General features: G+C 45.5%; 1 long non-coding RNA gene across 8 annotated transcripts; it reads left to right on the plus strand.

Moving 5' to 3' along the window:
- The first annotated feature begins 1,039 nt into the window (after positions 1–1,039).
- On the plus strand, positions 1,040–17,426 carry LOC141491156 (uncharacterized). Of its 8 annotated transcripts, none has more exons than XR_012469488.1 (10): positions 1,040–1,160; positions 1,892–1,998; positions 4,953–5,078; positions 6,729–6,815; positions 7,077–7,192; positions 8,763–8,912; positions 9,063–10,755; positions 11,267–11,384; positions 13,045–14,250; positions 14,343–17,424. It is a non-coding gene; the product is annotated as an uncharacterized LOC141491156 (long non-coding RNA). The 8 variants fall into 8 exon arrangements; XR_012469491.1 differs by lacking the exon at positions 1,040–1,160 and having other exon boundaries at positions 1,794–1,998; positions 13,045–13,245; positions 14,108–14,250; positions 14,343–17,426; XR_012469494.1 differs by lacking the exon at positions 1,040–1,160 and having other exon boundaries at positions 1,794–1,998; positions 9,063–9,198; positions 10,314–10,755; positions 14,343–17,426.
- Positions 17,427–17,741: the final 315 nt, after the last annotated feature.

Consider the following 17,741-nt stretch of genomic DNA (forward strand, 5'->3'; position numbering starts at 1 on the left):
GGAGTTTGAACAAAGAACAAGGACTATTACCTTTATTTTAGAAAAAAAAACTGATATCTTATTGTCTGATTCTGCTATCTCTTGTACTTTTTGTTTCTTACTTAAGGATATGATTTCCCTCTCATCACATTCAATTTGGATCAATGTATATAAAGGAAACAATGTAAATACTGGCAAATTGCCTTCTGTGGTGGGTGGGGAGAGGGAAGTAAGATTAGGGGAAAAATTGTAAAACCCAAAATAAATAAAATCTTTAAGTAATAAAAAAGAAGGGTAGATAGTAGCAAAAGTCCTATTAGTTCACATGTAGAATATAAATTTTACTAAATGTAATACTTTTATTCTTCAATAAATTATTTTTAAAGGAAAAAAAAAGAGTAAGCCTGGGAACAGGACTCTTCCTCCAAAGCCTGCTATCATTCCTCATTGGGTTTGTGGGGAGTTTTAGACTGCTTGTGAGGAAGGTTCTAGACTGCAGGGGTCTTACCTTTATTTAACAATTTTTATTAATTATGGATCTAAGAGCCACTGGATTTGAGGTGTTGAGTCCCCAGTTCAGGAGACCTTGTGGGGTTTTTTTTCCTAGGGTCTGGTCTGGGGTTGGGGAGCATGATTACACAATCTGTGATTTCCTCTGGCACAAGGGGTAAGGGACACATTCCTTTCGCAAAGTGAGTTGGGTTAAGTTCTCATGCCAAGTCATCAAACAGGTTTTCCATTTAGTTTGGAGGGACAATAGTGGTTAGAGTCACAAACTTGGCTTAGAAACTGGAACTTGAAATCTCTCCTTGGTCACTCTTCTGACCAGGGTAGTCACTCTTCTGACCAGGGATTGTTTTATTCTTTGGTAATTCCACCCTGAATCAGATGTCTGGCACAGAAGAGGTGGTATACCAATACTTGTAGATAAGGTGTTCAAACTCTCTGAAACTCAATGCCCTTGCCTGTGAAATGCGGGTGGGGTGGCTTTTCACCTTCTGGAATTTCTATGAGAATCCAGTGAGATCCCAGAACTCTCTAAGCCTATTCCTGTGAATACTGTTGCTGTACTTCAGATTGGCCTCCTTGTTGGGGTTGGGCAAGTGATTCTCAAGGCAGAGTCCCTGGATTCTCTGGATTTTCCTGTGCCTTACCTGATGACAACTGCTCTGGCACCTCAGGTAGACTGGGCCTGTACCTAGGACCCTTGCCTAGGACTGACAAGGCCCCATCTCAGAGATCAGCCCTGGGAGTCCACCACATCAGCAGCATGCTCTATACCTTCTTCTAGCTGGGTGGCACCTGCCCATCCCAGAAGGGAATAAACCAAGAGGAGGAGGGAAGGGGAACATGAGAGATTCTCATGGTCAGAATAACAGCTGAGCGAAAGCAGACAGGAGGCCCATTGGGGATAACTGTGGGCCCAGGTGCTAAGCCAGGCTGAGCTTGTTCTTGTGAGCCATAGGCCTGGGCTCCAGGCCAGGCTGAGCCCTTCCTCTTTACTTGGGGGACCCATCAGTTGTCTGCTGGCTTTCTAGGGCTGGGCTATCAGCCCTCCATCTCCTCCTGACTTTCCCCTTCTGTAAGGGCCTTCAGAACAGGGGCAGATTCCTTCTTGTCTCTTCCGTTGGGTAGCAGACGTTGGTGGAGCATGTACTATAAAACAGACATTGATTCCACAACACCAGGCAATGCCTGGCCCCACCCTGAAGCTCTCTGGCCATGTTGGCTTGATCTAAGCAGGTGTTGGTCCAGGAGTGCATGCTGAATCATGCCCAATCAAGGTTCCGGAATTTCCCTGAGAGTGGCAGTTGGCCCTTCCATTTTCCTTCCAACTGCCTTTGGACAATGGGGCCATTTCTGGGGGCAAAGCTTCTGCTGGGACCGCTCTCACTGTGCCTTGCTTTCCCAGCAAACTGAAGCCTTATTCCAGTGCTGAGGACAATCAAGAGCTGATGGACAAGTGTCCAGTATGTATTTCCTCTCCCTCCTCCAAAAGAGAATAATGTTCATGTCCAGGTGAGTTCTGATCCCTGGACTCCTCCTCTGTTCCATGGTTAATATTTGGGCTGAGCTTGGTCCTATATCCAATATCCACTGTGTTTCTCAGACCTAGCCTAGGTCATGTTCCTTAACCAGGGAGAAGGGCTGAGCGGGTATTACTCAGTTTATAGCCATTGTTGACCTTGTGACCAGTCCTTGGGGGCACTCTGTGCCTATGATCAACCAGTGACCATTTCTAGCAATGAACAAACCCTTCTGTGAGGAGCTCAGCTCAAGAGAGCCACATAGGGAGATGCCTCAAGTGCCCTGGCCTGTCATAGGGAGAGCCCCTACTCCTCTCTTAGAGTTCCAGCAGAAGAGCATGACCAGAGCTTACCAGACCAGACTCTCTGGTTATGGCAATGAAAGTGAACCTGGCTCAGATCTCTCCTTCTAGCTTCTCCTCTATGTCTGCTCCTGTAGTTTGTCAGACCAAGAAAAATCTCTTGGTAATATGTTAGGCATCACCCACTACAGTGGGCCTCAGATTACTGGGTCATAACCTGAGAGATATCATCTCATCTGACCCCTTCATTCAACAGGGGAAGAAACAGAGACCTCCAACTTTTAAAGGACTCCCCTCGGGAACCTCCCCTCAATCCCACTGCTGTTCTTCCTCATATCAGGCAGAAGAGGGGATCCTGAGATTTTGACACCTGCTGATAGATGTCATGAACCCCATGCATTTCTTCTCTTGGTCTCAGATGCTGTACAAGAATATCATGACTTTATAATGATGAAGCTGATGCAAAGAAATCTTTTCAAAGACATCGACCACAAGGGTATTTAGTAGACATGTGATGTGTCTGGAGAGAGTTCTGAGACCCTCTCTCCACTGACCAAAGAAACTGCCCTCCATGATGGTCAGGATTGGGGCATCATGGAACATGGCCAGACTCCTCCAAACCTCTCTGGCCTTCTAGATGGATTTTCATAGCTCCTGAGCATGGAGAGAGCTTGCCAACATGGAGAATCTGAAGGCCCTTTATGGGCAAGTGAGAAGGGGATTACCTTGGGCTCTGAGGGGCCTCTCCCCCTGAAAAGGCTAGGGAGCTCCCCCCTGGGAGGGAAAGGAGTACCAGGTCCTCCATGCTTCCTCACCTCCTTCCCTCACCAGTTCCTTGAAGGAGATGCAGTCAATGAAGGAATGGGGGAGAGAGAGAGAGAGAGAGAGAGAGAGAGAGAGAGAGAGAGAGAGAGATCAAGCTGAGCCTTCATTTACTTTTGAGTTTACACCCTCCTGATGAGTACAGGTGACCTCTAGAAGCAGGCAAACCCATAGCCCTGCAGCTGAACTGGCATTAATGAGCCCCCATTAACAAGTCACCATTGATGAGGCCCCCATTGGGATTTGGTGTGATCATGCATGAGCTCACAGAATGGATCTTAGCTCATTGAGAACAGGGATCAAGGGCTGGGCTCCCACCTAAGTCACATTGATTGTGCTTATTTTTAAAGAAAAGTAAAAAAAAACATTTTCCCAATTAACATTTATTTTCTTTCTCCTTTTGGGCAACAAATGAAAATAAAACATGATAATAAAAGTTCCCTCCCGGGCCATGCATTGAGACAGTTGCCTCATGACTTAGCTGAAATCTCTCACACATTTCTCTGGGGTTGAGGAGTACTCTTCGGTCCTGGGTCAGCATCATTCTCTTTGTCCTTTGGTGTCCCTCACCCCATCCTGTATCATTTTCTTTCCTTTATCATTTCCTCTAGAATTGTTCCATTTCAGCATGGTTCCTATATGCCACATGTTGATACTCCTGGGGACACTGGCACCCCTTAGTTTCCAGGTTTGGGGATAATTCAAGCTTGCACAATCTGGTTTAAGATTTGTCTGAACGTTGATGGGTGTCCAGAAAATACTCATCATAAGCTGAGCCACAGGCTAATATATCCATTCTGAAGATGAGGAGACTGAACTAGGGGAAACAGCTCACCCTGGGTTCCAGAGTCAGTCTAAGGCAGCATTCTAACTTGGATCTTCCTGGCTCTCTCCTCATATCACTGAGATCATGCTGCTCAATCCAAAGGGGTTTAGGGAGACAAGTTTTTGAAAAAATAGATGGATTTCTTTGAGTGTCATCATGGAGTAGTGGATAGGTGGCTGGTCTGAAAGCAATAGACTTGGGCTCCAGGGTTTGTGGAGCTGGTGCTTATTAGCTCTGAAGGTCTGATTGTTAAATTTTCAGTGTGAACCTTGTAGATCAGCAAATGCTACACTACAAAGCAGAGTATGTTATTTATTGTTGATGTTTAGACTTCAAAAAGCAATGGTTATGTAAAATGTCAGTAATTCAGATTCATCTTAGAATTGTATTTTACCCCCAAAGATTCAATTATTATACACTTTACAAGCATACAGCTGTACTGGATTCGAATATTGTTGCTGGTGTGACCCTGGGTGCAACCCTTCCCCTCTCAGTGTTAAGGAAGACCTTAAGATTTTTAGTAACAGCTCTGAATTGATAGAGAGCATTTTTTCTTTGGAAGTCCTCTAGGCCAATGAAGGGGCAGGTTTGATCCATTAAACTTTATTTTCTGATTGCCTAATGTTGTGAGAACTCCCTGGTCCTTTGCCCTCAATGGAACTCTGCCTTATAACAAAACCCAGAGATACTTAGAAAAAGTCAGCTGTCCTTGGTGTGTCCTAATGGTGTACGAACCGCTAGACATTCCCAGTCCTCACCTTCCTGTTGACAGGAGGAAGAAATGTTTCCCATTAAGTTTTCTAGCAATAATCTGAATTGTCTGTGGTTCAACATCTGAGCCTGGGTGTGAGTGCAATGAAAGTGTCTGTGTCTATATGCGCATGTGAGAGAGCAGAGACAGACACAGAGACAGAAAGAGACAGGAAGAGATACAGGGAGAAAGAAAGAGGTATGCAAAATGTTTCTAATTAGACCAGTTATTTGCCTTTGTATCAGAAACAGATATCCCTGAAACATGATCAGTTTATCACACTGGTTTCCTGACTCCATATGCCTGTGACTCCTAGTTGAGGACCCAGCAGTCCACTGTTAATGTCATCTTCTGCCTTTTAGACCTGCATGGTAAGAAGACAAGAAATCAGTCTCCTTCTACACTATTCAATTTGGGGCAGGTGGTGAGTCAACAAAGATTTGTTAGATGTTCACTTTACCCTTATAGAGATTACACTAAGGAAAAGCAATGAACCATACATAGGTAATAGACTTTAATTTTTCCCACTTTAAGTTACCCTCAGTTGCATGTAAATTTTTAACATTAATTTTTAATAATTTTGAGTTCCAAATGCTTTCTCTCCTTTCCTCCCTTCTTGTGAAAACAGGCAATTTGATATAGTTTATACATGTGTGATCATTTCTGTATTAACAATAATTGTGAAAGAAAACATACAAAATACACTATAAAAAGTCTGCTTTGATCTGCTTTCAAACTCTTAGTTTTTTTCTCTGAAAGTAAATAGCATTTTTCACCATGAAATTTTTGGAATTTTATTGTATCATTGTAATGCTATCAATAGCTAAGTCATTTACAGCTAGTCATTTTACAATATTGCTGTTACTGTGAACAAGCTTCTCCTGTTTCTGTTCACTTTTGCTACAGGACATGTAAGTGATCCCAGGTTTTACTGATTTTTATCCTGCTCATCATTTCTTAAAGCACAATTGTATTCCATTACCATCAAATACCACAACTTGTTCATCCACTCCCCAATTGTTGGACATCTCTTCAATTTCTAATTCTTGGTCACCACAAAAAGAACTATTAAAGTTAGTTCTGTCCATAAAGGTCCCTTTCTATTTTTTTGTTTTAATTTCCAACCTAGTAGCAGTAGTATTGGTTCAAAGGGTATGCATAGAGTTCTGACATCATTCCAAATTGCTCTCCATAAAGGTTAAATCAATTCATAAGTCCAGCAACAATCCATTAGTGTCTCAATTTTTCCACATCCCCACTATCATTTGGCATTTTCCTTTTCTGTCATATTAGCCATTCTGATAGGTGTGGAGTATTACATCAAAGTTGTTTTAATTTGCATTTATCTACTCAACAGATTTAGAGCCCTTTTTTCATATGATATAGGTGGCTTTGAATTCTTCTGAAAATTCCCTCTTCATATCTTATGACCATTTAATCATTGGGGAATGACTTATGTTCTTATAAATTTGACTCAGTTCTCTGTATATTTGAGAGTTGAGGCCTTTATCAGAGAAACTGACTATAGATTTTCCCAGTTTCTGCTTTCCTTCTAATCTTGGCTGCATTGGTTTTGTTTGTGCAAAATCCTTTTAATTAAATGTAATCAAAATTATCCATTTTATATCCTGTGATGCTCTCTGTATCTTGTTTGGTCATACATTCTTCCTTTATCCATAAATCCGACAGATGAAAAGTTCCATCCTCCCACACTTCACTTCTGATGTGCCCCTTTTCATTGAAATCATGTGTCCATTTTGATCTTATAGTGAATGGGTGGGTATGAGATGTTGGTCAAAACTAGTTTCCACCAAACTTCTTTTATTGAATTTTGCAAAGGCAATAAAAAACACTGGTATTCAGAAGAAGGGAATTCTCATCAGGGGCAGCTGTGGGGAAGCTGAGAAGTAAACTCTTTGCATCCCTTTAAACACTTCTCTTTGTACAGTTTATTTTGTTAGTTATTGTTGTCTTAAGGCAGTCAGTGAGTCAATCAAAGATTGATTAATTCCCCACTATAGAAGATCCTGGGGATAGGAAGAAGAAGATAGACATCAATTCCCACCCTCCAGGAGCTCCTATGTCCTCTGGGAATGGAGGTACAACAGGTCAGTGTTCTCTGAGAGTCTGAACAAGGAGGAGAGCCCTGGACACTAAAGGGGAGGAGGAACATCATGAGCTGAGGCTCTGATGGGGTTGTGAGTCCAGGGTGGGGAGGGGTCCAGGAGAAGTCTCCCAACTCAGAGGCTGTAGTGCAGAGTGCTGGGAAGCTTCTGGGGATGACACGCCAATATCCTAATAAACTTATGGGGAACACTGGGAAGCAGACTCTCCTTGTGCAGAGTTATCATGGTCCTTTCAAATTGCAGCCCAACTGGGGTCCATATGTGATCCTATCACCAAGAAGATTCTAATGAACATAAAATAAAAGCTGGAGACCAAGGATGAGAAGATGATTTAGTCCCCATCCTTCAAAATCACCAAGGTGACTGAGGCAGTAGCCTGAACTTGGAGTGGTGTCTGACCCAGGTCCCAGACAGCAGAGTATTCTTTGCCCACTGCTCTTCTCAGACAAATTGAGTTGGCAAACTTGTGTGCTGGAAGGCAGAAGGTGGGGAGGGTGGGAGGCTCCTTGATCTTACTGGGGGGGTCCCTGACTCTACCAGCACTAGCAACACCAGCACCCCCCACTACTACTTCCACTATTACTATCATTATTACAACTATTAGTACTACTACTACCATTGCTATTACTAGTTAGTATTTATCTATCATGTTAAGCTTTGTAAAACACTTTACTTCTCTTTACTCATTTGACCCTTGTAGTTCTAAAAGGTTTACTACAGTATGATCTCCATGAAGCAGCTGGAGGTGGAGTCTTTTTTCCAGGGTTACACATTTAGCCAATGCTGTGGTAGGATTTATACTCAAGCCTTTCTGACTGCAGATCCCAGGCTCTGTCTACTCAATCACCATGCTGCCATGACAGACCAAAAGGCCTCCCCCATCTAGGCTATTTATCCCCATACTGTGTAAGAACCTCCTTCATCAGTCAGCTTCTCACTGGGGAACTCAGAGGACTTTTGTCTAATGGACTAGAAGGGCATCACTTGAGATTTTGTCTGGCACTACCATTCCAGGACCACACTTTATGCTTAACTTGATTGCTTGAGGATTTGGGAGGCTTCTGCTTCTGGGTTGGGCATCAGAGAACTAGTAGAGACAGTTAGAGAGGACTGAGTTGGATCCTTAGAAGTCAGCCATTTAGAAGTCAGTTGAGAGGACCAGTGAGATTTCTGGTAGTAGGTAGTGTCCAGATACAGGGAGCTGGTAGTCCGGCTCTCCCCTTCCTTAAACCTCATCAGAATTCAAGGTGCCATATTTGAGAAAGTACATTAGGTAAACTGGAGATTGTACTCAGGAGGGCCACTAAGATGGGAAAATTCTCTAGGGCCCCCACTATATGAAGATCAATTGAAGCAACTAGAGATGTATAGCCTGGAGAAGAGAAGGCTCAGGAGAATGGGAAGGAGCAGGGAGAGGTGCCATATCCTAGTTGTCTCTATGTTCAGGGCTGTCACATGGCTGGCAGGCCTAGAAACTATGAGCAAAAATTGCCAAGAGGTCAATTCAGGCTTGATTATGGGAAAAACTTCCCCACAATGAACTCTGTCCCAAAGTAGGGCTTTGCTGTCATTGAAGATTCTGGGCTTACTGAGGTTCCTTGCAGCCCCAAGATACTGCCTTTTCTTAGTAGATCTGAGGACAGTGGGCCTCTTCAAAAGGATCACATACCTCTAGACAAAGGCTCTTGACCTTTTCTGAATCTTGGACCCCTTGGGCAGCTGGGGTCCATAGACCAACCCTTCTCAGAAGACAGGGTTTAAATGTGTAAAACAAAATACAGATCCAAATTAGACCAATGATAATTAAAGACACTTAAAAGCCAAGCTGGCCCATCTAGGTAAAGAACCTCTGCTCTGGGTTCCATTCTATGGGTGGGTAGGCATGAGACAATGGCCTTTACCTCTGGGTTCCATTGGTTTGGTTCCTAGGTGATTAGCACCAAAGCATGAAGAGTGGAGCTCATCTTTCATCTTTGGAGCACCTGAAGAGCCTGGGGGCCACCAATCTCACCCATGACAAAACAACCATTGTGGTTCAACACTTTCCTCAGGCTGCAGGAGCATGGACTGGAATTCAAGGTAGAGTGGGTGGGGTGGGTCTTGTCATTGTCTGCCCAGCTGGAAGATGGACAAAGAGTAAGGGGTGGCTGCCACTTTCAGAGTGGCTGTCACTGATGGCTCTCTTAGAGCACTGACTTTTGCTAGGGTCATGGTCTCTGTCTTTCACAGGTGCCAGAGATCTTGAGCACCTCTGTGCTTCATCTGGAAGTGCAGTGAGCCATGGTGGAAGCTGTCATCCTGCTGTTCATTCCTACCAGAAGGTCTTCCTTACTTTCCTCCTTAGGCAGCCACAGCCTATGAACAAGTAGGTAGATGTTGGCTGGGAGGCTCAGGCCCTAGTCTGGAATCTGGGTAATGGAGCTCATTTTCCCCCACATCCATAACAAAACATTTTAATTAGAAACATTCTGCAGCATCAATATACTCAACCACAATGATGGAGCCACCAGTCCTACTTTAGAAAACTGATTTCACATCTTACAAGCCCGGAAGCATGTTGGATGGAGGGGTGGCTTGTGAAAAGTCAGGAAGACCTGGGTTTGAGTCCTATCTCTGACACATCTTGACTCTGTCACCGTGGGCAAGTCAATGGACCACTGTGTGTCCAAGTCAAAAGAGAAGGTACCAACTGCACTGGTAGAAGAAGTTCTCTATGCTGACAAGACCAAAGGTCCCAAATCCAAAGCATGATCCCACATATATTTCATTCTTCCAAGTCCCCCTCAGGATTCTTTGTTCTTCCTATGTGTTTGTAGTTCCCATGTAGGCCATACATAATACCATCCATAAATTTAATTAGAAGGAATCTCAGCAGTCATTGAGGAAGAAGCTCAGGCCCAAAGGATGAAAAGACTTATTTTAAAGTCATACCAGCAGGAGGAAGCTGAACACAGATGTTGAGATTTGGAAGGGAGGGGTTAGAACATTGCCCCTGACCTCTACTTCTGCCTAGCCCTGATTTGGGGGATGGGCCCCTGGGTGAGGTCTCATCTCCTAAATGATCAGATTGGTTATTTTTTGTCAATTCATTTGACTTCAGTTGACATGTATTGAAGACCTCCTGGTTGCAGAGCTTTCTGCTAGCCACCAGAGGAGATTGATAGCAATTTAGCTAAGAGGCAGTTCCTGGCCACATAGAATCTGAATTTGGGGAGGGATGAGACACCCAAAGAACCATTCTACACAGTCTTCCTCAATGAACACATTAGAGAATGGCAGAGTTGTTGGAGAGGTTCCCAGCGAGGATCCAGGAGTATGGATGGATCCAATTGAGTTGGACTGGAAATGGAATGTGAGTCAAGGAAATGATGTGAGATCAAGGCAATGGAGTGGAGTAGTCTTAGTTAGTGGAGGGTGATGAATGTCAGGCAGAACTTAGCTAATGAGTGATGGGAAACCACTGATGTTTTCATTACATAGATATTGTTAAGGTATGGGAAGTTCTGGCAGAAGATTCTGCCTTTGGTGAAAAGATTCTAAGAGCTAGAATCCAAGAAAGGAAAGCTTTCAGTAGCAACCCATCCTGCATAGAGGACAGCTGGTGCCTGGTGGCTGTGGACCCCATTGTGGTAAGCAAGCATGGGGTGATTGGGGTTAAGGTCAGCCTCTTTTGTGTGCATATGTGGGGTGCAGCATTAGGCAGGAGCCTCGATGTGGGGGAGGTGCTTTCCTTCCCCAGATGATATATGGTCTGCTCAATATTACCAAGATTTTGGACAGAAAGAGGAAACTACAGGCTAGCTTTCTGCATGGTCCTCCAGAAGTTGAGGAGCAACACCCTGCCCTGACAGAACTCATCAACTTCAGACAACTGGGAATATCTTCTGACTGGAGACCTGCAGAAAGAGATTATGCCCCACAGGTACAATTTACTGGCTTGCTTCCAGGCTTTTGGAGGATGACAATTTTACTTTATCTACAACTCCTTGACTTATATCTTCAACTCAAGTCTGCATCCTTTTCAGATATGGGCAGTTCCCCCCCCCACCCCCGGAGAGACCCCTGTCCACTTGGGGCAAGCCAAGAACAAAAGCATTTCTGCTCTTCATCAATCCATCTATAAGGATGCATTTCTATAAAGGACTTAGCATGTATCAGAGTCTGATTGGGGGAGAAAACAGGAAAAAAATGGGAGTCACCCCATCTTCTAAACATTGTCATGCTGAGGCTGCTCCCCTCCTCTCCTGGGACTACTGATTTCCCTGGCCTCCTGAAAGGTCCACTCTAAAATCCCACATCTCCCAGAAGCTCACCCCAGCCCCTCCCACCACTGCCCATTGCTTGTTTGCAGGGTGTCTACCCTTTGACTAGCAGTCCCTTTCTCTGTTATTTAGAGCTGTGCTAATGAACTGATGGATGGATATCTTTTCTAGACTCAACCAACAGAATTTTCCAGGAGGTGCTGAGTTGAGTTGGGAGGCAGAAGATGCTTCAGAACCTGAGGCACCAGAAGGTGTGGACCCTCCTGGAGTACCCAAAGACTGATATGGGGTGAGTGGCTCTCCTGACTGGATAGCTTGGGCCACCTTCTGCTCCCTTGTAGGCTTAGCATGAAGAAGAAAAAAATGGGCCTCAGGGTGGACTGTGAGGGTGTCTGGTTAAAGGGATCGAAGAAACCTAACCATGTCCATGCTGGGATATGAGGAGTCCCTGGGATTGTTGGGAAGGTCTTCCCTCTCAGTGATTTCATCCTGCCTTGAGAAAGTCCTTTAGAGTGGGGATGGGCAGGGAGGAGCCTCTCATGAGGAAACTGAGTCTCTAAGGGACAGTCAATATCTGGTGCGATTTGGTACTGGTTCTTCATGACTGAACCTGGAGAGCTTCCCTGGGTTAAGCAGTACCTCCTGAGGTCCTGGTTCAGCTTAGTGAACAGTTTAGAATTACCATGGTAGGTGGGCAGAATCAACCAGTTAATCAGCAACCATGGCCTAAGCACCTACTTTGGGCAGTCACAGTTGGCAAGGCAAAAGTGAAGTATTTCCCACCTTCTAGAAGCTCAGATGCTAGCTGGAGGAGAAAACAGCAACCACTGTGGGCATATACTGAATAGATCCAAGATAATGGGGAAGTGGGAGGCAGCAGGACCAGCTTTCCACAGAAGGTGGTGCTGGTATCTATAGGCATATGAAAAAATTGCTCTCAATCATTATTGATTAGAGAAATGCAAATTATCTCTGAAGTACTACTTCACACCTCTCAGATTGGCCAATATGATTAGAAAGGAAAATGTTCAATGTTGGTGAGAATGTGTGGGAAAACTGGGACACTCATGCATTCTTGGTGGATTTGTGAACTGATCCAACCCTTCTGGAGAACAATTTGGAGTTTTGTCCAAAGGCCAATAAAAATGGGCTTACCCTTTGTTCCAGAATTGCCACTACTGGGTTTGTATCCTGAAGATACCATGAAAAAGGGTAAAAATCCTACATGTAGAAAAATATTCATAGCAGCTCTGTTTGTAGTGGCAAAGAACTGGAAATTGAGGGAATGCTGAATGGCTAAACAAATTGAGGTATATGTATGTGATGGAACACTAATTGTTCTATAAGAAATCATGAGGGACAGATTTCAGAAAAGCCTGAAAAGACTTGCATGAATTGATGCTGAGGGAAATGAGCAGAACTACAGAACATTCTACACACTTAACAACAAGGGATAATGGTCAACCATGTTAGACTTGTTCATATCAACAATACAATAATCAAAGTCGATTTTAAAAGATTTGCTATGGATAATACCATCCATATTGAGAGAAGGAAGTAGGGAATTTAAATGAAGACCAAAGTCTATTATCTTCAATTTTAAAAAGTTGTCTTCTGTATTATGTCATTTGTTTCTTTAACATTTTCTTTCATCCATTTAGATCTGATTCTTCTCCCTCATGTTCAGTATTGATCTTTGTTCAGCAAGGCTATAAATGTAGAGCTTATATCAGATTGTTTTTCTGTCAGGAGGAAGGGAGAGGGAAGGGAGGGAGAGAGAAAAATTGTATAACCTAGGAGGGGACCTAGGAGGTTTAAGTGAAGAGGGAGGGCACCTAGGTAGACAAATGTGTGGAGGTGTGAAATGAGACAATGGCCCCTGAGGTACTTCTTGGGCCCAGTTTGAGAGCCAACCCTTACCCTCCTCAAGCTGCCTCTCCCCTTTCTAGAGCCATCAACCTTCATACAGTCTCCTCCAGTCAGCAGTTCATAGAGCTATTTCTCCTGGGTCTGGATTCAGAATCGGTCTCCTAGAGTCAGTAGCATGAACTTTGTTATAGAAGTGAGCGCCAATCAGAGTGGGGGAAGGCAGGCAGCGTATGGGAAGCCGGGAAGCATATGGGAAGCCAGGGCTGCTGCTCCAAGACCAGGTATGTCTCCTTTCCTCCTCTTTCACTGCCCCACCACTGCTCTTTTTGTTCTGGGCTCTCCTTGGACTTATTGAATGTGGGAAACCCAAGGAGTGGGCCAGAGATGGCCAGCCAGAGGTGACCAGAAGTGACCAGAGGTCAGAGCATTGGTCTGGATTGGGTCTCCACCAGATTAATGGCTTGGCAATAGGCTTTGTGGGCAGCCCCAGGATGGGAGGGTAGGCATTTTGCCCACAGAGAGTGGGTAATGATTTCATGGAGGAGTCAGAGGCCCACACCACCCTGGCTTCCTTTGGCCGAACAACTCAACACTCCCCTCCTCCTCTGCCTTCCCCTCTTCCCAGATGGTCCTGGGCTCCTTGAGCAGATTCCAACCAGGTCTCTGAAGCCCATCTGTAGGGGGGTGAGGGAGAGAGAATAGTCTCTTTCCCTATCTTGCTTCCAGGAGACAAAAACTATCTTAAGGCAGGTGTGTGTTTGTGAGAGTGTGTATTTGTGAAACTTGTGTGTGCATGTGTGTGATTGGGAGGGAGGAAGGGAAGGGGAGACCTAGTCACATTTCTAGGTTTGCAGAAACATGGGTCAATTGAACCTCCTTCTCCAGAAGTCTTGTCCTGGGCTCAGCTGGCCCAGACACTCCCCCAACCAACAGGTCTTGATCTCTGGGCTAGTTAGTCAAGGCTTGTTTTTTAAACAAACATCCTGACATTGATAAACACTGATGAAATGGGCATTTCCACATACCTGATGACTGAACTTCCCTCTCCAGACTACTGTCTCCTCCTAGCACCCTTGAGGACTCACTGCTGGGGGAGCCCCCTACTGTCCTCAGGCCCCCTTTTTTGAACCTTCTCTTTCCTAGTTCATGTGTGACCCAGTTCTCTGCCAGAAGATGCTGAAGTCCACAGTTGTGAAGTAGACCAAGGGGATTAGCCATGTCCACAGCAGCCTGTGGCTGCTGTCCATAAGGCCTTGGGTAACATGGCCATCGGGGGTCCCAAAGAGGTGAGAAGAGGGAGCAGCTGGTGACACTCCCTGCTAGGTAGTGGGGGTGGGGGGCAGGAAACTTCATGCAGTGTTTCTTTTTCCCTCTCCAGGTGAAACACTACTAGAAGCTGTTCTTGGAGCTGTTCCTCAGTTCCCTCAGAGATCCCTTTAGCAGCCACTTGATCTCAAAGACTATAATGGCACTGACCAAGGTTCTGGCCTTATGGGCAGGTTGGACTGGAGCTGCTCCTTCAAAGTCATCTCCATGCAGTGCAGAGTCTTTTTTGAAGATGTAAGCGACCCTGAATTTAAAGGAATCTCAGAAGTCATGACTCCCATTTTATAGACAGGGAAGCTGAATACAGGGTTGTGAGATAACCTTCCCCAGGTCACGAGTTGAGGGAAAAGCAGGTTTCTCCAGGTTCAAGTCCAGACCTTCATTGACTCTGAATCAAGCAGCTTCCTTTCAGGCTGGACAGGATATTGCTACTCTGTTTTCCCACATTTATCATGCCCTTCAAAACCTTGGAGAAGACACTAAGTCTCTGGGTATTTCCCCCCTTTAGACATTGTCCAAAGTGGGAAAGTGTGTGAGGGAGACCATGAAGAATGGAGGGGGAGGTTAGTTGATGGACATCTGGAGCATTTAGTGCAGAGCACACCTAGTGAACAAAATCTGGAACCAGGAGAGGGAGGGGTATTCCCAGCCCATGGCCACATGAAGGGAAGAGGCTAAGATGGTGCCACAGTGGAGATAGTTTGGAGTCACATCCCAGAGGGCACCAAAGACCTCATAGTACCCTGGCCCATTATTCGGAGCCTGGACCCCATCAGGGAAGTTCTGGAAAAGAGCTTGGTAGAGTCTGAGGATGAGGACTAGGGTACCCAGCCAATGGGGGGGGGTACTAGAAGACAGGGGCTGGAGGGATTCCAGGGTCAAATTGGTGCCACCCCTCCTCTTCAGGAACTTGCAGCATAACAAAGTAACCCAAGGTTCATCCCAACAAGCACCATAGGTGTGGTTAATCCACCATGCCCAGGGCTGGTGACAAAGGGGTAGAAAGAAGACACTCCCTGATCCAAAGTGCATATGTTTCCCTGGGAAAGAATGTGCAGATGAGCACAGTACTAGGAAGGGGGAAAAGGGCTGGGGCTATCAGGGAGGGCTGTTTGGAGGAGGTGGCTGCTGAGATGAACCTTGGAGGGCCAGGAAGTTTCTGAGAGGCAGAAATGAGGAAGAACCTCAAGCAAGATCTGGGACACAGAGGGTAAAGCTTGGGTGATGCCTGTCCAAGAGACCAGAGAAGAGGGAGGATGGGCATTATGTGTAACAAAGTGGGGTAGGGTGGGAAAGAGTTTCCTTGGGAGATAGGTCATCACTATCAGAGGTAATAGGGAATCACAGCAGAGGAGTGACCTGGTCATACTGCACCTCAGGAGAAGCATCTTGGGAGCTGAGTGGGGATGGGATGGGGATGAATTGAACTGGGGAACAGACTGGAGTCCAAAAGATGCTCTTCTCTCTCTACTCAATTGGAGAGGGACCAAAGCCTGTCCTGAGGTGGTATCTGGGGGAAGGAGGAATGGCAATGGAGAGGGAAGATACAGAAGGAGAGGAAGACTGGTCATGTGCAACTGGATGGAGTTGATTGAATTTGGGCTAAGCTCTGGACCTGTGGATATTTAAGGTCATAGGATCATAGATAAAGCTAGAAGGTACCTTTCTGATGCCCAGAGAGTCAAGTGACTCACACAAAGTAGGTCAGTATCCCAAACAGGATTAGAGTCGAGGTCTTTCTGACTTCAGACCTACCATGTCATCATATGGCCAACTTAGCATTAAAACAGCATTCTCATGGCCTGTCCCTAGGATGGCTCCTGGACCCCTCACAATGTATGGGAGAAAAAAAGCTGACTTCGGATTTCCACCTACCAGGCCACCCAGGGCCTGAGGCCCAGCACATACTTACTACCTCTGTGCAGGCCCACCTGGTTGTATCTTGCCTCCCTCTCCCATTGCCAGTAGATGACCATCCACCTAGCACCATGTCAGTGGTTGGAACATAACAAGAAATGTAACTGTGCCTCAGGTCATGTGTATATGTGCATTTGTAAGACATACACATGAACATGCATGTTTACTCTATTCATATGCATAAGCACATGCATCTCTGTCTAGTCAGGGAACACAAGATACAGAGCATGTCTCTAGCTTCTGGGTGTGCCTTGCTACTGGCATGTTGTCTATGCCCCATTCAAGGGCAGGCAGTATGCCTGTATAAAGGAAGAGTCTAATGCTAACCTCCAGGGCTGGGATTCTCTGTCTCCTACAGCTTGGAGGCCCAGCTCAGGATGCACCTGCATCCTTCTGGGGGCCTTGATCAGTGGGCAACCCACCTGTTTGGTTCTTCTGGGTCTATCTTGGTATTGAGGTATATTTTATATTAAATCCCCCATGCACCCACTGAGATAATGGTACCTCCTGCAGAATTGAGCAGTTCTGTTTCTGCTGGGGTCTCCCCAGCCCCTCAACCTGGATGCAGCACCCAGTAGATGCTCACTAAGGAAGCACTTGTCTTGTTGGATTGGATCAAATCTAATCCTCAGCAAGTCCCAAGTGGTTTTGGTCACCAAGGAGGCCCTAGGGCCTCACTTGTCTGGCTGTCTTGTCTGCAGGAGATCGAGTCACTTCATCTGCAGGCCTTCATCCTGTTTGGGAAGCTCACCAGCTGGACTGGGAGAAAAGGAAAACTTCTTTGCAATGGAGCATCCAAGAAAGATTTTATTGCTTCTGGGGAGGGTGGACCTGATTGTGTGCCCCTTGTACAATGTGAAGATGTAAGCTGAATATGTGTTACCTAAATGAAGGAAACTGCCTCTGAAGTGACATGAAGAGGAATGATGTTTGATCTACAAGTGGGCATCCAGCCTCAGGGACATTGGGGATGTTTTTGGATCATGGGACTGATTTGGGTGCTTCCCTTTCCAAGAGGCCTGGGTAGCAGCCTCCCATCTCATTGTCTTGGCTTCCCAAAGTCTTTTGAGTTTAGAACTTGGGAGTCTGCTATTCAGAATCCTATGAACTCCCTTGGTAACCTTTGACTTCTGGAGGCCAACCATGTGGCCAAGTCATATTTCAGTTGCCTAGGCTGTCTGAAGGCTAATGGAAGGAAGGAGGGGGAAAGGGGAGGGGATAAAAGGAACAAAAGGAGAGGAGAAAGGAGGTGTGAGTACCAGGAGGGGCTGGGGGTACTGGGAGATGACCTTCTCTAAGCCAGACTCCTGCAGTTGTGTGACCAAGGCTAGGTTATACCCCCAGGCTTCAGGATTTATCAAGGGATTAAGATTTTCCTGGTCTTTGTTCTGGAGCATTTGTTCCTACCTCATCTTCCTGCTCCTTTCCAGTGATCAGAAACTCATTGCTGGGAATCCCAAGTGATTCTTTGGTTCCCAATGACATTTTCCAAGCCAGACCCACAAAAAAACCCCCAACAACAATGAATTCAGGG

Source organism: Macrotis lagotis, chromosome 6 (assembly GCF_037893015.1).
Source record: "Macrotis lagotis isolate mMagLag1 chromosome 6, bilby.v1.9.chrom.fasta, whole genome shotgun sequence".
NCBI lineage: Eukaryota > Metazoa > Chordata > Mammalia > Peramelemorphia > Peramelidae > Macrotis > Macrotis lagotis.